The 21,463-nt window shown below is 33.5% G+C and overlaps 1 non-coding gene across 1 annotated transcript; it reads right to left on the reverse strand.

The window, feature by feature from the left end:
* Positions 1–13,033: 13,033 nt before the first annotated feature.
* LOC122117397 lies at positions 13,034–13,153 on the reverse strand. The gene has a single exon (XR_006149144.1). It is a non-coding gene; the product is annotated as a small nucleolar RNA SNORA66 (small nucleolar RNA).
* Positions 13,154–21,463: the final 8,310 nt, after the last annotated feature.

A 21,463-nucleotide genomic window follows, 5' to 3' on the forward strand; every position in this document is an offset into this window, starting at 1 on the left:
AATAAACAAAACTTGTGAAAAATTCTCTGGGTATAGTTGACCTGTACTATATGTTTTCACACAATCTTAACTTCAAGGTCAATGTGGACCCTCCTTGTTTTGATCAAGTTCTATGGCAGTTTTGGAAGAGCCATGTTTCTCATTTAGTTTCTTTTATCCATTTTTCATGAACTGTTGTTTTCCTTTTTGCTGTTCTACTTTTTTTGGGGGGGAGGTCCAGTCGTGGGGCCTGAACTCTGGGCCTGGGCACTGTCCCTCAGCTCTTCAGCTCAAGGCTAGCACTCTACCACTTGAGCCACAGTGCCACTTCCGGCTTTTTTCTTTTTGCTTATGTGGTGCTAAGGAATCGAACCCAGGGCCTCATTCATGCAAGGCAAGCGCTCTACCACTGAGCCACCTTCCCAGCCTTGTTCTACGTTATACAACATGTAACATCTGAGTTAAGTAGATTGATCTTGAGAAAAAAAATAGAAGCAGAAAAGAAATCACTGTGTGATGGAACATTTTTCTTCCTATTTTTTACTATAGTTTCTTTGAGGCCTATCCTTTATGTATGCTAATAGTTTTTAAATGTTATTTAAAGTTGTCACTTAAGTAAGGGAAAGAACCCTATAGTAAAACAGACCTACCCCCTTTCCCGAGGATCCTCATAGCTTTAATGCCAAGAACAGAAAATCTGTGATCGCTATAGAAAAAACAAATGTTTACTTTAGAATAGTTCCTCAAGACTCCGTCAGACTGAACCTCAATAAAAGCTCAGCACTTCACCACTTTTTATCCCATACACACTGTTATGACAATGAAGAATTATGGCAGAGAAAAGCATCTTTACTGTTAGTGCTATTGCCATATGCTTTCCGTGAGCAAATATATCTTTCATTATACTGCTGTAAATTGGTGTTTTAAGATATGCTTTAAAAAAAACTGTATTATACTTTGAAAGTACATAATAACCATATTAAACAACTTTATTTTTCCAAGAAATGTTGTAAATGTTATCTACTGTAATCACTTTCTATTTAACATGCATTAAACAGACATTCTCCTTCAGATGAACTTTCTGGTGAGGAAACTTGGAAATTGACAGATTAAAGCTGATGTGGGTCTGTCAAAATACTCTCTCTACACAAAATATGCATAAACTTTTACAGATGGTGGACAGCTTATACATGAAAGTTATATTTGTATATCCACTGACAGTTAAATTAATAATTTCACTATATTTTCTGTGGCAAGTAAAAATGACTTTTAGCATATCAATAACAAGTTCATGATGATGTTTACTCTGTATTTAAGTCTTGCCATTGATTTGGTGTTTTGTGCAAAATAGCACAAGTATTATGTTCCACATTTTGTTGTAGGCTGCTTCAAGCTATTAAAGATTTAATGATAATCTACCAAAACAGAAACAACCTAGTTAATTATCACATTATTTGCTAATTATTCCACATGACAATAATGATTCTAAGTTTTTAACTTTTTTTACATGAATTGACAGTAAAAGTGAACTCTGAAGAAGACTATGGTATATAAATGAGCCCATTTAAAAAATATCAGAGAGGGGCTGGGAAGGTGGTTCAGTGGTAGAATGCTTGACTTGCATTCATGAGACCCTGGTTTGATTCCTCAGTACTACATAAGAAAAAAAAAAGCTGGGAGTAGTACTGTGGCCCAAGTGATAGAGTGCTAGCCTTGAGCTGAAGTGCTGAGGACAGTGCCCAGGCCCAGAGTGGCCCAAGTGATAGAGTGCTAGCCTTGAGCTGAAGTGCTGAGGACAGTGCCCAGACCCAGAGTTCAGGCCCCACAACCTACATATATATATATATATGTAGGTTGTATATATCTATATATCTATATATATATATACATGCAGGTTGTATATATATGTGTGTATATATATGTATATATCTGTATATACATATATGTATATATACATATATATTTATATATCAGAAAGAATGATATTGTACCATTAGTAAGGAAATAGAAATACTTGGAAAAATTCTAATAAGTGAAGTAAGTCAGACCCAGACAAACAAAGGTTGCATGATTTCCCTCATTAGTGTTAACTAGAATGTGCCTATAAATCTATAAATATAAATGTTTGAGCAATTGCAAATGATTAAAAATGAATTAACTGAAATATGGCAGAATTTATGAAGAGATCAAATAGTGTAATTCCTTAGAAAGACTAAGTCAAAGCCTAACAAAATAAACACTGGGAAATGGGAACTTACAATGGGGGCAGGTGAGGCCAAGAGAGGGTTAGACAAACAACAAAGGAGGAAAAAGGGAGAGAATGCAGTCAAGAATTCATTGTACATGCTATAAATTAAGGAAAGTAAGGAAAAGGGAGGGCCTAAGTGGGTGGAGAAAGTTGAATGGGGAGACACTGCATAAAATGCTCTGCATTCATAAACTGCTTTGGTAAGTGCAACCCTTTCAGAAACAACTTAAAGATAATAATAAAAAATAAAATAAAGGAGAAAAAGAGAGACTGGGTAGCAATGTTTTACAAGAAATATACTTATTTCTTATATAACTGTAACCCCTCTGTATATCACCTTTACAATAAAATTAAATTTAAAAATAAATCTGAAATCACTATTATTTAATATGGATAATAAAGTGACTTGTAATGTATATGATGAATATTAAATTGGCCATATTCTCATAACTGAACACAATGTTTAGTAAAGTTTTTGATTTCATGATCTCCAACAACATTACTATTATAACTCACAATAACATTTTAATGTTTGCAAGACTAAAATTTATGAACTATTTTTACTCTAAAGTAATCCCTATCTAGCATTACTTTCTATTAAATGAATTTCAAATATATGCAAATTAACTTATTTATGTAAGAGAAATGATAGATAGATAGACACTTTTGGAACTACTTGAGGATATTAGTTCCATTCAGTTCTGTCGATGATCATTTTGATATAGAAAACGAGGTGCTGGACAACTCAAAAGAAATTTGAAGGGAGTGGTCTCGAAATAAAGTCTTACAAAAGAAATGTTTGAAATGTAAAAGGATAAAAGAAGTGACTGGCAGAGTGGCTCTAGGAGTAGAATGCCTTTAGCACCAAGCTGAGAACTCAACACTCAGTATCAACAACAACAAAAGCAAATTCAAATAAAAAAACAGGATATGGGGGAAAATGGTGAAAAGTTAGAAGGCTTGGTAAAGACTTTAGCAAGATTACTAAATATGTAGTGGAGGGTAATAGGGGAGGCAATGTGTAAAATATGGCTTCGTGACTATGAGGAGATCATAGAAAGTGATATATATAACCAGTTATGTAGAATAAGCATTTAATTTATGCTTATGTTTTATAGTCTATTTTAAATGGATTTGGGAACCAACAAATTTGTTCATAAAAACATAAGTATTTGGTAGACAAATTTAAAAATTAATCAGTGTACTGATGTGAAAATAAAAATAACAGGTATCTAAGCAACTTTTATACATGGCAGAGAATAATTTGAAAAGTTTTTACAAAGTACAAGATCATAAACAAAAAGTGTATAGAGCCCACTATCACTACTTTCAAATGTCATTCATATTATACTGATACCTTAATGTAACTCAATTATAATTTGCTTTGGTAAAAATATTCATCATATCTGTACTCTCAAAATCAATTTAGAGAAGTAGTTTTAATTATTTTACAACTCTAAAGAAATTTTCATCATTCACAACTATATCTCTAGTATGAAATTTAGAATCTTATATTCTTTTATACAATATTTGAATTGCAATTAGGAAAGACATAGTTTAAAAGAGAAATTTAAATAAGGACCTCTACAATCAAGTATGTAGGAACTCTCATATTGCAAACAACAGCTATGCCACATATTCTTACATCAAAAGTATGAGACCTCGAGATCTTAATTGCTTTGTGTGACACAAGAATTAAGGAGACTGTCATAATAGGACTATGTAAAAGCATGTGATTACGTAAAGAACTAAACAACAGAGTTCATTAAATAACTACTAATGTATTACTTGATAGTAATCTAATATTTTATAAATAAATTTTATTTGTAAAAGAAAACAAAAAGTAAAAGGTGAATGATTTATATGATCTGAAGATAAACCAGTTGTGGAGATGGGAGGGAAGGGATGGTAGGGTAGGGAAAAAACAAAGGAAGAGACAAAGAAATGTACTCATTACCTTGCTCATGTAACTGTAACCCCTCTGTACAGTATTCTCACAATAAAAAAAAAACTTATTAAAAATGAAAGAAAGCAAAAAGGACAAGACCTCCTGATACTCATACTCTTATGTTGTCTCTTCCAATGTTGTTCTGGGATAGGTCATATGATTTTCTTTGGCCCATTATAAAGTAGTATAGGGAATGCAGGTGATTGTTAAATCACTTGCAAATCTTATGTTGACTCTTTACAATATGTGATCTTAGAACTCAGAAACTTAAGCTGAACCCATGAAGTGGCCACAAGAGAAGACTTTAGAAATAAAACCAACATTTATAACCAATGACAACCACATAATGATACATTTAAGTTGCTCAACTATGACTCAGACTTTTCTGTGTTCCACATTGAAGACTGACATTTTGGAACACAATTGTGAACTAATAAAATAGTGTTAGTAAAATCATTTACTTGGGATGGTTGGTTTGTGAGACAGTCATAGAGTCTTAACAGTGCTTGATGAGTTTTGAAATGTAAATGTTTCTAGAACAAAAGCAATCATTAATTGCAAAATACAGGCAGAATGTAGGTGAAAATCATGGAATGGCCTTCAGTTACATAATATCATTTGTAAGCTGTAATTGTACTTACTAAAGTATAATTTCAATTTAACCTAAGCAACTAAAATATTCTTTGGTAATTTCAATTTGTATAATTGCTTGGTATATTTGTTTTTATAAATGTATGGAACAACATATTTTAATCATTCAAATATTTTCATCCCCTAACTGTTGTGAAGACTATCCTATAGGAATAGGAACGTAGTGGTGTATGTATATAATTCTCGCACTTAGCAGGCTGAAGCAAGAGAAATGTAAATTTGAGGTCAGTGTAGGCTTCATAGTGAGTTCTACCTTATCCTTAGCTACATAACACAGAACAGTTTCAAAAATAAACTGAAAAAAATCCTAAAGGAAAAAAGAGGTTTAAGTTTGCTAAATTTTGCTGTAAAGAGCAATTGAAAATGAATTATGTTTAATAAAAATCTCATTAAAGTTTTAGTCATAAAAACTTCATTTTCTAGTTGTAGAACAAATACATTTATTCAAGTTTCTCCACAGTTACAGAGGAGCCTAGGTAATAAAAGATACACTGGCATCATAGATTTTTCAACAACAGCTATTCCTGAGTGATAATCATATAAAAGATACATTTATATGTTTGATCACATTCCTATTACAAAGTAAATGGCAAAATTAGTGTTAAGTTCTACTAGAGGGAGAAATTCAACTCTAACTCATTATTATGAAGAAGCAAATGTATTTTGATGTGCATATAAAGGTTCTTGCTCCACTATCTAACGGCTGCCATATTTTTGTGGTACTCAGAAAAATTTGTAAGGCACATTTCATTTTCTTTTTTCTTTTCTTTTTTTTTTTTCTTTTTGTCGGTTGTATGGCTGAACTCTGGGCCTGGGCAAGCGCTCTACCACTTGAGTCACAGCGCCACTTCCAGCCTATTCTGCTTATGTGGTGCTGAGGAATCAAACCTAGGGCTTCATGCATGCGAGGCAAGCACTCTACCACTGAGCCAGCTTTTCAGCCCTCATTTTATTTTTTAAGATAAGAAAATATTAATGAAAACATTAGACTTATCAGAAATCTGTAAAATTTGCTGCTGTTATATAATACCCTGGATCTAGAAATATTTTTCCTAGCCCTCCCCTCCTGTCCATGAAAAACCTTGGAAAATTGTCATCCTTATTTCTCTTTCGTTTACATTTGTTTTGTGTTATTTATAATGCTTTGGTGAAAGCTGTGACTTTTGACAGTTGAATATGAACCAAAAGAGAGTAAAGAGGCTGCTGAATTTAGAAATTTAATCCAACATAAACAGATATAACATTCAAACACACATAGTTTTGCAATAAAACTGTGCACATTGAAAGTGCTACCTTTCAATGCATATCTTGGTTCATCAGGACATGTCTCCCTTCAGGTAAAAGAAGTATATCACCAGCAATTTAATTATTTAAAAGTAAAAGCAGCTACAAAGCAATGTATATTATTTTTTTAATATAAGACTTTTTGCCTTATATTATAACTAATATATTACAGTAATTAACTTTCCAAGAATTGAAGATTCAATGATCCATGTACCAATCACTGATATTACATAGATATACTATTGACACAAACACAGTATAGTGACTAAATAAATGTCAATGCAATCACTTCATTTACCTTCCACATCACTAAGTACCAGCCAGCTGAATTAATGATGGGTGATCCATACTTATCATTAAAGTTAAAGATTGTTCTCAGCTTTGTTTACATTAGTGTTTCAAATTATGACATAGTATATGTCATTATCTATTGTACTAGTGTTCACTGTAGGTCTGGGTTATCAAATGGATATATTTAACTGAATATATTGTCTTTTTCTATTTTCAGTAGTTGATTTGAAGTATGTTTCAGGAGTTTTCACATAGATTTCAAAAAAATAAAACTCATAAAAAATGTAATTTTAAAAAAAACTAACACTTTTTCAATTATTTTACTATTTCTTTTTTTAATTAGATTACACTGTAGTACAAGAAATTTTCACTGAAAAAAAAAAAGCCATAGATGACACAGGGGCTCATACCGGTAATCCTAGCTACTCTGGAGGCTGATCTGAGATCACAGTTCAAAGCCAGCCTGGGAAGCATAGTCTCTGATGAGACTCATTTTTTTGTTGTTTTTGGGTTTTTTGGGGGGGGGAAGAGGATGAGGTGGGGTGGTCAGTCATAAGACTTGAACTCAGGACCTGGGCACTGTCCCTGAACATTTTTGTTCAAGGATAGTACTCTTTCACTTTGAGCCACAGCTCTACTTCTGGTTTTCTGGTGGTTAATTGGAGTTAAGAGTCTTTCTGACTTTGTTATTTGGGCTGGCTTCCAACAGAGATTTTCAGATCTCAGACTCCTCAGTAGCTAGGATTATAGTAGAATTACACGTGTGAGCCACAAGCTCTCAACTTCTATGAGACTCTTATCTCCTATTAACCACCAAATAAAGCTGGAAGTGGATCTATGTATGACTCAAATGGTTGAGCACTAGATTCAAGCAAATAATCTCAGGGACAGTGCCCAGGTCACGAGTTCTAGGTCCTGGGCCTGGAAAAAATACTTCCATAGACATATTAGAAGAAGTTCACCTCTATTTCACCCCTTCTCCTACTCCCCATTCTTGAATGGTTATGCCCATTAATTTTAAGAAAACAGATTAGTAAAATGTAAGCTTTTGAAGTAAGAATCACTCTATCCTTGAAACTATTGTAAATCAGGGAATCAGGAATGTCTTAAAACCAAAGTCCATTTGTGATTGTTTCTTCACATGACCTTGTGAAAAACAATTGAATGCATTCACAAATTTATATATGCATACAGAATTGCACAGACTAGCTTAGATTTGATTATGTTTTTATTATAATCTTTGAGAATAGTTGGAATCTCTTACTGATTGCAGACTATGAGCAATATTAGATTGCTTCAGAAGTTTTCAACAGAGAAAGGGCCAGAAAGGGATGGTCCAGAGGGATAGCAGCAAGGTCTAGCAGTTATACGTTCATTCGTAATGGGAAGGGGAGCCAGCCGGAAAAGGCATGTAGATATGGTGAAAGTAGTGAAACATTGCCTCTGGGGTGAGAGGAGGAGAAACAGCCATAAAAATTTAAAGGGCACTAGGAATTTACTTAGATGCCAAGGGGAATCTGTGGAGGAATTTATTGGATTCTCTGCATGAGAAATTTAAAGTTCAAATACAGCATCTCTGGGCTTATTGACAGCAGTGCTAAATGCATGAGAGATAGGTTTTCTGTATACACAAATAGATGGGTCACATAGTCAAGGACAAACACAAACCCATTCACCCTACATATAAAAATTTGTGATTGGTCCTGGTATAGATTTTTAAATTTAAGTTCATTATAAAAATGTGTTTTCTCAGATGGATTGTGGTGAATAATTCCCTAGTACTTTTTTCTAAACAAGATCTTATTTAATTTGGTAAAATATCATATTTATGAGCTGTATACCTCAGCTGTATAAAACCTATCACATGATATAATGTTTACAAAGCAAACATTGTATCACACAGAGTTTAATAAGGAAGGAAATTTTTATGCAATACTATTGCAATGGAGGAGAGAGTCAAACTCAGTTTTAGTTCCATTGCACTGAAGAGTTTTATAATTGTAATTCAGGGGCTAAGGAAGGATAGATGGTAGGTGACTTGCATGTGGTAACTACTTTTAACCAAAGGTAAAGTGACTTCCCTCATAGCTTCATGAAGAAAATAGTTTGTCTACTTGAAGCGAAATGTCCACTGAAATTCAATGAAGACTCTCCCACAAAGGCTGGGCAGAATGTGTAAGGATGCTACCTATCTTCTTTAATGAACATGTTTCAAAAGGATTGCTTCCAGTCCATTGAGAAAAGCATTTGTGGATTCTAAAAGTAACAGGAAACTTTGCAAAAGATTTACATCCAAAATTGGAAGGGGAAAAATTACAACTATTCCTTTTTTTTGGTCGTAATTCGTGAACTCTGGGCCTGGACACTGTCCCTGCGCTCTTCAGCTCAAGGCGAGTGCTCTACCTCTTGAGCCACAGCACCACTTCCGGTTTCCTAGTGGTTTATTGGAGATCAGAGTGTCACGGACTTTTCTGCCCGGGCTGCCTTTGAACCATGACTCTTATATCTCAGCCTCCTGAGTGGTTAGGATTACAGGCATGAGCCATCGGTGCCGGGCTACAAGTATTCTTAAGTAAGTGCTTTAAAATAGGGAAGACCTTGGGCCTACAGTCAGATATGAGCCTGGGTAAGATTAAATTATGTTGAAGGGAATGTTAAGGCTATCTTGGTCATAATACAAAAAATGTATTTCATTTTTAGGGTACAGGTCTATAATTTCTACCTCTCTCATATTTTCAATGAATCACTATATTGAGAGGACTTACTAGTACAATAATTTTCTTCTCAAGTTGTGCTGAGAAAAACAAATAAATCAAGACAAAAAATCCTGGTTTCTAAACCTTTGGAAGAGATGTAATTTTTTTTTAACATGGCATTATGCACTTATCAAACCCTTACAATTTTTTACACAAGCAGTATAATTCTTTTATTGTGTTTTCTACTTCTCAAAATCTTATCAATACATTTATAAAAGTAATTTCAAGTATATCATTATGATAGGTTGAAAGTGAAGCCTTTTAATAAACATGATATAAGTTAAAGTCAATTTCTTGTTTCCCTAGTAGTGTTTCTGTATACAACGAACTATAGTCCTTATACTATATGAATAAAAGTGATATAATAAAATAGTTTTAAGTTAGACTTTTATCATCTTTCAGTAGTTGTAAGTGAAAACTCAACAAATCAGTTTATTAATACAATGCATCTTGATCAATGTCATCCCTTTTGTCATTCACTGCATCCCTCCCAACCCTCTTTCCACTCAATTTTCTTAGTTTTATAGGATATGCATTGATCATTATGACTACATTCTCTTCACCTTCCACTCTTCAATGTCTACCCCTCTTTGACCTCATTTCATCTCTCAAGTCCCACTTTCTTGGTGTTCATTTTGTTGGACCACTGAATTAGCCAAAAGAATAAATAATTTTTTTCCAAAAGAATAAATAATTTGAGTTCTTCACTGCTAACATTATTTCAGTGAATGAATTAGTGTACAGCTGCATAATTGTATATTTATAAATGTAAACAAATTTTTAAACTCAAACTTGCATTTTAAAATGTTGAAACTTTGTTATTATAAATATTTTGTATATTATAAAGTATGCAATATTAAAAGCTAGCAATTTCAATTCTGTAATTGGCTATGTTTTTCTCTATAGTGTTTCATCAAGAAGAGTGCTTATCATGTCTAGGAACTGTCTTCTTCTAACCATTCTTGTCCATCTTCCTAGGTAAATATTCTTCTTTTGTGTCCCTTGAAAACTCATTACGTACATATGATGAGATATGTTATAAGTTGGGTTAAACACATACGTTTTGCAACGACATTACAGAGTAAAGATTGAGAAGTTATTCTGCAACAGGACCTTGCACAAAGTAAGTCTTCCTTCAACAATCATACATAGAATAAATGAATGGCTACCCTTGATTAATTTTTAGGAAAACTGATACGTTTTTAATCTTAATTTTACTCCATTCGATAAATACTTTTTAAATTATTTTTATATAATATATATTTTTATCGTCAAAATGCTGTACAGAGGGGCTACAGTTACATAAGTAAGCTAATGAGTACATTTCCTATTGAACATTGCTACCTCCTCCTTTGTTTCCCCCCTACCAACCCTTCCCTCCCCATCTCCCTAACTCCTCCCTGACTCCAAGTTGTAAAGTTAATTTTCAACATAGTGTCTTGTACATCTCATTGCTACAGTGGGTCAACCGGTATCCTTATTTCAGCATTTTGTTATTTAATTATAATGAATTCCTATCATTTGTTCATGTATAAAATCTCCAACTAGCAGAGCAAAGTTAAGGTGAGGAGACCAAATCAGGTGCCATACTGATTTACAAACTCTGGAGTAGCCTCTCCCAACTATGAATAAATAATACAATGACTAATTTTCTATTGGAAAATAAAGGGAGGAATCAGATTACATTTGATAGTGTTGGTATCAACCATGTTCACAAAGAGCCATAGTTCATTTCTGCTGGTTTGTTAGACTGCTTTTATAAACTGGTATAAAAATAAGTAATATATTCCCCAGTTAAAAGATATTTAGGATTTTTTCAAGCAATAGAATTAGTCATAATAAAAACAAGAATGTGCTTTTCACATTCTTGTATCTCGTGGATGCCAAGCACTTGAACTTCTGAGTTGAAGCCCTAAGAGCAGAAATGTCAATGTGTTACCTCATTTTGAGGCAACAGACTTAAGGCAATGTTAACTATTCCATCATAAGATAAAACCATAAAAACATACTTCTCAGGGTCAAGCATAAAGGTTGACACTACATGTCCATGATAAAAATCTTTATAATAAAATAATTAAATAGTTGTAAAATTATTTTACTGTTGTTTTGATCTTTGTAACATAAAGGACAGCTTGTTATTAAGGAAATGCACTGAAACAATACAAAAAGTAATGCTTTTTATTTTCTAAAAAACTTACAGAGAATTCACAAATTCTAAATGGGTACTTTAAATGAATGCAGAATTATTAGAATATAGCACAGCATATTATAAAAAGATTTCAGGACAAGAATCTGAAATAATCATGAACAAATTTTGTATGGTACCTTACGACTATCTTTTTGCTTTGGCAAGTTATCAATATTGATTCCAGTTATCAACAAATAAAAAAATCAAGAAATGATTATGATCTCCCTCAGGTTCACTTGCTTGAAGAGTTTAATCCTTACAAACCTCCTGGAATATCAGTCATCTTCTGGTTTTGCATATGTGTAACTGAAAGTCTTGAAAAATGAGTTGCAATGATTCAAGTTCCTACAGTGAGCAAATGTAGATGTGAATTTTTTAACCAGGCATTGTGGGTTCAGAGCTCATGTACTTAAGAAATAAAATACTCTCACTCTCAGATCTCAAAGTCAGTATGAGAGAAACATGATGGATTGAAGAGAAGAGGAAAGTGATTTCGCCAGAGAATATACAGGTAATGCACACTCTACAAGACCCTGAGCAATGACCTGGAATGGAAGCAGTGAAAGCAAGGTTAAAGGCACTTGAATCTAAATGGTAAATTGATATAGACTACGGAAATAGATATATATTCTTATTCAAATAATATTTTGTATTTCATTCTAGGGTAAGTTCAAAAAATGTGATGGAGCCAAGGCAGTACATTTTGCAAATAACCAAACTACTTACATGACTATTTTGAAATAGTCATACTTGTAGTGGATAAAAAATTACTAGAACTATAGCTCGGTCTTGGGTCACTGACCTAAATCTATAAAGGAGTTGGACTAGATCAATTACATGATTGCTTTCATATCCAATATTTTCTATTCTGAAAGGACAAGAAAACCTACACTAAAACAACTCAACAAAGAAATTTCTGTTTTTATAATTGTATGTTCTTACATAAGGTCTTTTATTATAATCTTTACATAAACTTTTAAAATAACTGATTCTTTTCTTTCTTGTTGCTTGGTCAACCAAGTTTTCTCTGTAGCTGAAAAATCTTCATTGTAAAGTATTCTTAGTTTTAGTTCTCACCAACCTGCTCCCAAATTCTTAGAAAATGTGCCTTGCTTTGTGTATGAAGTCTTGCTAAGTGACTAGGTGTTATTTTGCATTTACAAAGAAAGTAACAGCAAGGACAAAAATACATATTTAAAAAAATAACTAAAAATGGGCTGGGAAGGTGGTTCAGTGGTAGAGTACTTGCCATGCGTGAATGAGGCCCTGGGTTCCATTCCTCAGCACCACAAAAGCAGAAAAAGCTGGAAGTGACGCTGTGGCTCAAGTGGCAGAGTGCTAGTCTTGAGCAAAAGCAGCTCAGGGACAGCACCCAGGCCCAGAGTTCAGGCCCCATGACCGACAAAAAGAAAAAAAAGAAAAAAGAAAAAAAAAGAAAAAAACTAAAAATGAAATAACAAAAGAGGACATAATATTTTACCTCAGTTGCAAAAGATGAAGACTATACAATGGGATAAAGGTGAAAATCTTCCATCTCAAGTTTCAACTTCAGGTAATCCTTTGTTTCCAAATCTTAACTTCTATGAGGTTTTCCTATCACCAAAGGGGGAAAAAGTCACCAACAACGACAAAAACAAAAACAAAACCTTTCTTTATGTAGCCAATAAAAATGCAGCAAATATTTTTTGCACTAGGCTAGAGTAGGCTACCTCAGTAGTTCCTGAGCCTAATGCTGTCAACATTACTGAAGCAAACCTTGTTCCTTTAGCCTCTGATACATCATGCAGAACTGGTGGTTGAATTTTTACCCAGTCTTCAGTAATAATGGAAGTATAGACTATAGTTAATCCTTAAAATTAAGGTCACTATAAATAATCCTGGTAAAGTCTTAAGTAAAATGCAACTAGTGAACAGTTATTCATCAAATATTTATTATATACCAAATACCATACCCAATGCTGGGAAATACGAAAAATGACTGAATTATGGATCATGTATTTGGGGGATTTTCAGTTTGAGTTAATATATATATATAGGTATAAAATGAAAATTTATAAAATCATGGCAGTGCTTAAGTAAGATTTAATATTAGACTGCTGTTATTTTGAAGTTAATTTTAAAAAGACAATGAGAGATTTGTTCAATGTGGAAAGGTATTATGATAAGCCATGAGTTCAGGTAGCTCAAGGATTGATTAATTTAGTTGTTTAATTCAGTTGATTAATTAGAGACCTGAACTACTTGCATTTTCAGTTCTTACATTTCCATCTATTTGCTAAGACATGCTAATACAGTTAAAATATTGAAAGTGCTATGAAAATTAGGAATAATTTGTTGATGCCTGCTCCTTGATTTCAATATGCACATTGTAGATATGCATGGAAATGTCTTATACTTGAAGAAAATGTGTGATAAAGGAATAGAGCTTATTATGGTCTAACTATTGTGTCCCCACAAATGTTGTATGATGAGGATGATGCAAACATATTAGAAACTTAGGAAGTGAGTAAGTCATGAAGGTGAAGCCTTCATCTTCAACCTCCAAAGCTGTTAGAGTAAAAAATTCTGTTATCTCCAAGTTGCTGTACAAAGGAATTTTAATTTAACATGTCTATTATGTGTACAATGCATTTTGATCAATGTTATCTCTTCTATCCTCCTCCTCCCATTTAGACTGATTCCCACCTCCTAAAGTTTCTTAGTTCTATTTTTATGAATGCACATGGAATATTGTGACTGTATTTATCAACCTTTCCTCTCTCTGTTCATCTGCCCCTCCATCCATGTATCCCAGCCTTGTGAGACAAACTATCTTTTACCTTCCTGTTACTTTTTAATGGTCTTCTACATGTTCAAAGGTGCTACACTCTGGAAATCCATTAATCTCTTCCATATTTAAAAATCATTTCCCTGAAAAATGTTACCAAAGAGATAATGTAATTTTTCATTGGCAGCAATCTTGATAAAATCTAGTTTGTAGGTGGTTCAATAAATAAAAGGTCTTGTAAAATGTGAAAGTTATGGATTTCCTTCTGAAAGCTAAAGGGAATCAATTAATATTTTAGAGTAAGAAATGATTGCTTTAGTCACTTCCATTTTATCATGAGAAATACTGGAGTAAGTCAAACAAGAGGTGATGTCAGGAAGTATTTAGGACTCCAAAATCACCATGAAGCTTCAGGTTTGAGAAAGCTGGCAAATCATGATGCTATTCATTATGATAGAAACACAGGAAGAAAACCAAGTTAGTGCATGGATATGCTAAGTGCTGGAAAGGTAAGCTTTCCTTGCTGATAGGACATGTAACTCCCAAGAAGCCTTTGGATACATTATAGTGTATAACTCTGAGATTTGAATTGAGTTAAATAGTGCTGAAAATTTTTGCTATAGACAGGACATAATTTGTCTTGAAGAAAACTACACTTTGAAAGAAGGAAATGTACTTAAACAGGAAAAACAGATAAAACTCATGGGTTATTTGGGATGTTGAGTTGTTCCACAAATTGATGAATAGTAAAGGCCGAACTGGTCTGGTTTTAAGTGAATAGAAAGATAGCTTAGAAATTGGAAAACAAATTAACAGATTGAGCAGGAAATGTTTAGAGTTATTTTGGCCCCTAACTTAGAGTGTATAATTGTGGCTGTGCCTGAGGATATTGCACAGGTCATACTGCCTTTAGGAATTTCATAAGAGTGTGCCTGTACAATGAGCTGAATTGCTGAACAAATGCATGAAGGTATGGAGGTCCCTTGTCTGTCCATGCCGGGGGTGGGGGAAGGATGTATGAGGAGTAGTAGATTTTAATTCTGTGCTCCGAGTAAGGCATTGTTTAGAATACCCATGCCAACCATATCCAAATATATTGAAAGTATAAGAAAAGCAGTAATCTCAGGCTTATGCACATAGCTCACACAGTAAACTTGGTGACCCATCGTGCTTATGCTCATATGGCTCCACAGCCTCACCTGGCTGCAGACACTCTTCAGAGTCAAAGCATTCAGTTCATAAACAGAAGAAGATCAAGGGGTAGGAAAGAAATCTGTGTTTTCACATGTGCTCAACTCCTCACCCACAAGAGGGAGGGGGAGAGGGTAGGGCTTCACAGGAGATGCAGTGCTGCCTTCCTAGAAATCTCCCAATTTTAAGCCAAGGTTGGAGACAAGGGAACTTTGTTTGTTTTATTACCTTCAGAGGATGATGATTTTCTGATTGCAGAGATAATTACTTTGTTTTCTGACTCATGCCAGTGTTGCTCAATAGGAAACTGCAGAAATCTTTTTGAAATCTTAAAAATTCTGATCTAAATTTTAAAGCCGAATACCTGATACCTCAATGATGCTGTAATGTTTCATTAAGTATTTACAATATTGTGCAAGTACAAGTTACTAAGAAACGTGAGCTCCCAAGAAACTATATTTTTGCCAAAAATGGCATTTCCTTACGTACTTAATTGTAAGTCATCTAAACATTAAAGGGAATATTTAATATTTCTTTCACAAAAGGACTGGAAGGTATATAAGACCATCCTTCAGATTCTGTATTCAGTTTGGAAACATATTCTATAAAAGAAAATATATTCTACATTCCCAAAGAGAATGCCAGAAGGATGAGTAAAGCCGTCATGCTGATCCTACCTTTTATTTCCACAACAAGAGGAAGAAACCTTCACAGTTTCACCCTGTTTTGAATACAGGAAAGTCAAGCACGGCCTCAAACCTTCTTTCATCACTTCAGGGTGTGACATGATTATTCAGGAAAAATCAAATTGACTTTACAACATTGGAAAGATACATTCTCTAAGGAAAGAACTGAAATGGAGAACTGTAAGTTATACTTGAGCAGGTCAAATAACTCACTGTGATCTGAGGAATCTCTCCTTTGCTTCAGAAGTGCAACATGGTTTATGTGAAAAGAGGAGTAAAGTGAAGTGACAGCAGTCAGAAAGGCTGTCATTGTTCTTCATATCTACTTTTTCTCCATGTAATTAAAAATCTAGGAAGATTCCATGTATATATTTAATGTAAATATGTCCATATATACACACATATATGTATACAAAGAATCAAAGACTTTATAAGTAAAACTTACATTTTCATCTGCTACAATTTAGAAAAACATTTTCAATATATTAGTTTACTTTAACATGTCTGAATCCACAATTGAATCCATCAGTTTAAAGCTAATGAGATCTCACTCAAACTGTGTTTCTTATAGTGGCCAGCATGGAAAGAATGTTATTTAAAAAAGAACTGCTGTATTTTCTCATTGTAGACATCATCTATTTTGAGTATGTCAACAACAGTCCATTAGACCTTAATCAGAGAATTTAGCTTTCTCTGGAGAACAGATAAAAAGCTCAATTAAACCGCTTCCCCTCCCATAATACTTGAGTGGAGTAATAAGGACTTGGGTTTCCCAGCCATTTGCATCCATGAATAAGATTACAAAAGGAAGACGTTCCTCTTCCATCTTCACTCTTCATACATTGAGTGACTTGTTTGGAAAAAAAAAAAAAAAAAAAGCTAAGTTACAGCCTCAAATAATTTAATACTGCCCTCTAGAGGCATTATAACTGCATTAAATTTTCTAATTCTGGTGAGGTTTTCTAAAATTTTCTCTCCCTAAATTTAAAATCACAACCTTTTGTGAAAACCTACAAAAGGGCAACTAACTTACTTACCAAAATGTGCATGTATTTCCAATTGCACTTGGGAATATCACAGAACTTAATAAAACTCAGTAGATTAGTATTTCCCCTAAATTTAATATTCTAATAAGCTATACCCTATAAGCTAAGGGGCATTGTGTACTGTGGACATCTGTAATTGTATGGTTTTTCTGTAAAAAAAAACCAAAAACTGAAAGAGGTAAAGGGGAGCCATCTGTTTAGACGTTTTTATCCCTCAACTATTCTCTTCCCAAAATTTTCATTTTAAATCGAGAATCTGGAAAATAAGAAGTATTTCTTTCCACCTAGAAGCAAGGAAAACTAGCAAATGGAAAGCATTTTCTGCAAGATAGGCATAGGAGGTAAATTGCTTAATGTGTGAATGAATCAGTGAAAAAAAATAAGAGGCTGTTTTTAGAAATGAATATGTGGAAGTCTTATATGGATAAATAAATTAAGCAATGTAATTTTGGATTTACCATAAATTTGCATTTATGAAGTATATTCCAAAAGAAGAGGATGTGCAAGTATTTGGGTTTCTGTGAGAAAAGACTAGATAGTACGGAGTGGGATCCAGTAGAAGTTTGAAAACATTTGATATGATGACTAAGGAATTGGTCAGAGGATTCTTATTTTAGAAGAGTTTTATGCTTCCTTGATAGATGTGAAAGAAAAAAATGTTGACTTTAACATTTTTGTTTCAGGAAATATCGTGCAGTGCCTATTGATTTCCCCTGCTGGCAACTAGAAAGCTAGTGGAAAGTGCACAGTTGCTTCCTCCAATAACAACAGTCTTTGAGTGTTTGTTTTGTAAGTGCTGGTTGTTATTAATACAACACAATAACTTGTCAAATCTCTTGCCCCTCATACTCGTTCTAAGAAGAAAATGTGCGTTGAACAAAATATTTCATATATCTCTTAAAGCAATGACTTCGATTCTTCTGCTCTTTTTTCATCAGATCATCAATGATTTATTTTCATAGCTCATAGAACCATAGACTATATAATCTTAATATATTAGTATATGTATAGAGATTGAAGTACTATTACAAAAATTATGATTCAGAGTAAATTTTGTCAAATCCAAATAACATACTAAATAGAGGTAAATATAGGAAATTTTATATATATAATTATATATAAATAGATATACATACACATATGTATAAATATATAAATAGATATACATACACTTATGTATATCTATTTATAGATATGTTCTTAGTCACATCAGAGTCATATAAATCTGTATATTTCAAATTTAAAGTTTAATACAGAAAATTTAAATAATTTTCAAGAAGGATAAAAATAAATTATTTAATCAAAATTACAGAATTCAGTGGCATACATTTAATACTATCTATGTGGGAGACAAAGAGGAAAGGATTGCAGTTCAAATCTAGGCCTAGCAAAATTTAGTAAGATCATAATTTAAGTAAAAGAAAAAAAAACACGAAATGGGTGTGAAGTAAGAGAATTGCAATCCGAAGCTGGCCATGGGTAAAAATGTGAGCCTGTATTTTAAAACTAAAGTGACAGCAAAAAAGATGGCCGTGACTAAGTGATGGAGTAGTTCCCTGGCAAGTGTAAGGCCCTACATACAAACCAACTTCACAAGAATTTGGGGGAAAAAAAGATTTGCACGAAGCAATGCTTTGAATTTTGGCTTTTATATTGAATTTTACATGTAACGCAAAGTATTCATTTTGAAAGTGTAATTAAAATTCATACATTTCCATTTCCTCTCCTTCCTTTCTGGATTGCCTTAACTAACCACTCAGCTAAATTAGAGCAGAAAGTTCCAGTAGTGCTAAAATGCATGTAAAGATAGTTATTCATGGAAGTCGGGCTTAAGTATATTTATAACTAATATTATTTATTTAGATTATCATTGCTATTTATTTAATGAAACAAAATCATAAAAATTACCAATAATAAAAAACAGCCTGAACAGTAAAAGAGGGTGGAGGAATTCATTCAATAACAATCACATACAACTTAAAATATAATCAAACTGGAATATTTGTTAATTCTCTGAAAGTACAATGAAATAATCTATGGAATGTGTTGGATAAACATTTGTAGGTTATTATATACCAACAATTTAGAGTGTTTAACACAAAGAAGGGAGGGAGAAGTCATTCCTCACTTAACAGCCTTCATACATTTCAGTATATCTATTAAAGAATTATGAAACCGATACCCCACTAAAATAGTTTAAACTTTTCCCAATTCTTAAAAATTCTACTTCTCCAAAAGATAGGGACACAGTGTTTTGTTTTTTTTGTTTTTTTGTTTTTTTTTTTTACTTTCTTGCTATTGTTTCTAATGTATTTACAATGTACCATGTGGGTTTTTTTTGTTGTTGCTTTGTATGATCCTGTCCCATGGTATAACCCTTGTTTTCTCTGTATTTGATTTCAGTCTAATTTGGGGTGGGGAAGGGAAAAAACAAAATGTTTAAATAAGGATACAGGTTGATCCATCGAGATGTACAGGAGACTATGTTGAAAAATGAACTTTACAATTTAGGTGGGGGGAGTGTAGTTGTGGAGGAGGAAAGGGATGGTAGGGGAAAAACAAAGGAGGAGGCAACAATGCTTGAGAGGAAACTTATTAAAAATATATACTTTAATAATTATTAAAACTAAGCAATGAGGACTGGGAATATGGCTTAGTGGGAGAGTGCTATCCTTGCATGCAAGAAGCCCTGGGTTCTACTCCTCAGTATAGCATAAGTGGTGTTGTAGCTCAAGTGGTAGAGTGCTAGCCTTGAGCAAAAGAAGCTCAGGAACAAGGCTCAGGCCTTGAGTCAAGCCCCAGCATTGGCAAAAACATAAAACAAAACCAAAGTTAAGCAATGAAAATATTTTGAAGGGAAACTCCTTAAAACAATCACTTTCAATGAAACAATATGTTTTAGCATAATCTGAACACATTTCCAACATACAAATACAGAACAAATTAAAGCAATTAAGGGTTTGAAGGTAAGTTAGTGCTGAGATATTTCAACAAGTCCTTAGTGATCTAGTTATTTAAAGAAATGTGCATAGTGACATCTAAAAATTCTTATAAATAGTGTTAATTCTGGTATACTCTTCTTCATCTTAAGTAATAATTAAATTGCAAATAATTAAAGACAGCCTGAGCATCAAATGAAAGATTAAAAATTCAATTACATGTTCATGAAAGTAAATATAATCAAATTGAGGAATTTGCCAAAATAAAAAGTTGACAGTTGGTTTCAGATAATAATTGGAAAATCTTACTCATCTTTCTAATTTCATATTTTGCAAAAACAATGAGTATCACACAGAATTTAGAATAACTTACAATGATATATACTTACTAATAAATGTATTTGTTAAGTGGATGTTGATGTATGTTTATAATGTTTCCAATTTCAAAAATGTGCAGAATACATTCATACTTTCTCATTCCAACTCAGATTAATTAGTGCATCCACATATATTATAGGTAATCATTTTATATATGAGTTTATTTTCAAGCAAACACACAACTACATACAGAATAAAATAATCCAATTTGTGAGCCACTAATTTGTATCCTTAAAAACTGATGCAGGGGCTGGGAAGGTGGCTCAGTAGTAGAGCGTTTGCCTTGCATGCATGAGGCCCTGGGTTCGATTCCCCAGGACCACATAAGCAAAAAGAAAAAAGTCGGAAGTGGCACTGTGGCTCAAGTGGTGGAGCGCTAGCCTTGAGCTGAAGAGCTGAGGGACAGCACCCAGGCCCAGAGTTCAGGCCCCACGACCGGACCCCCCCCCAAAAAAAAAAAAAAACTGATGCAAAATTCTGAAACTCCATAGATAAACAACAAATTTTATTGTTGAGTTTTCTGAAGGAACAGACACTCTGCAAGATCCTAAATAAAATAGTTTCTCAGACAGCACTCACTTTAGCCACTGTAACTGATAGTGAACATTATGGAATCCTTCTTTCTTGTTCTCCAAATGTAACATTTTATCCTGTCCCAACTGTTAATATCTTTTCTCTTATGATTTTTCCTATCAATATATTATTATGACTTTTTCATGAAGCACTGAATACAAATTTTAGATCTTCTATTTATCACGGAGAAAGATGGCAACTTTACTGAATGTTCTGTGCATCAATCTTTATGCATATTAAATCAATGACAATATGGAAAAAACAATTTATGTATGTGTATTTGTGTGTGTATGTTTCTCTGTGTGTGTGTGTGTGTGTGTGTGTGTGTGTGTATGTGTCTTGAGCTCTGGGCCTAGGCACTGTCCCTGAGGTTTTCTGCTCAAGGCTAGCACTCTACCACTTGAGCCACAGCACCATTTCCTGTTTTCTGGTGGCTTATTGGAGATTAGAACTTTCCTGCCCCGGTTGGCTTTAAACTGATCCTCAGATCTCAGCCTCCTGAGTAACCAGGATTACCAGTGTGAGTCACCAGCACCAG

Source organism: Dipodomys spectabilis, unplaced genomic scaffold, assembly GCF_019054845.1.
Source record: "Dipodomys spectabilis isolate Male_0828 unplaced genomic scaffold, ASM1905484v1 ptg000140l, whole genome shotgun sequence".
Lineage (NCBI taxonomy): Eukaryota > Metazoa > Chordata > Mammalia > Rodentia > Heteromyidae > Dipodomys > Dipodomys spectabilis.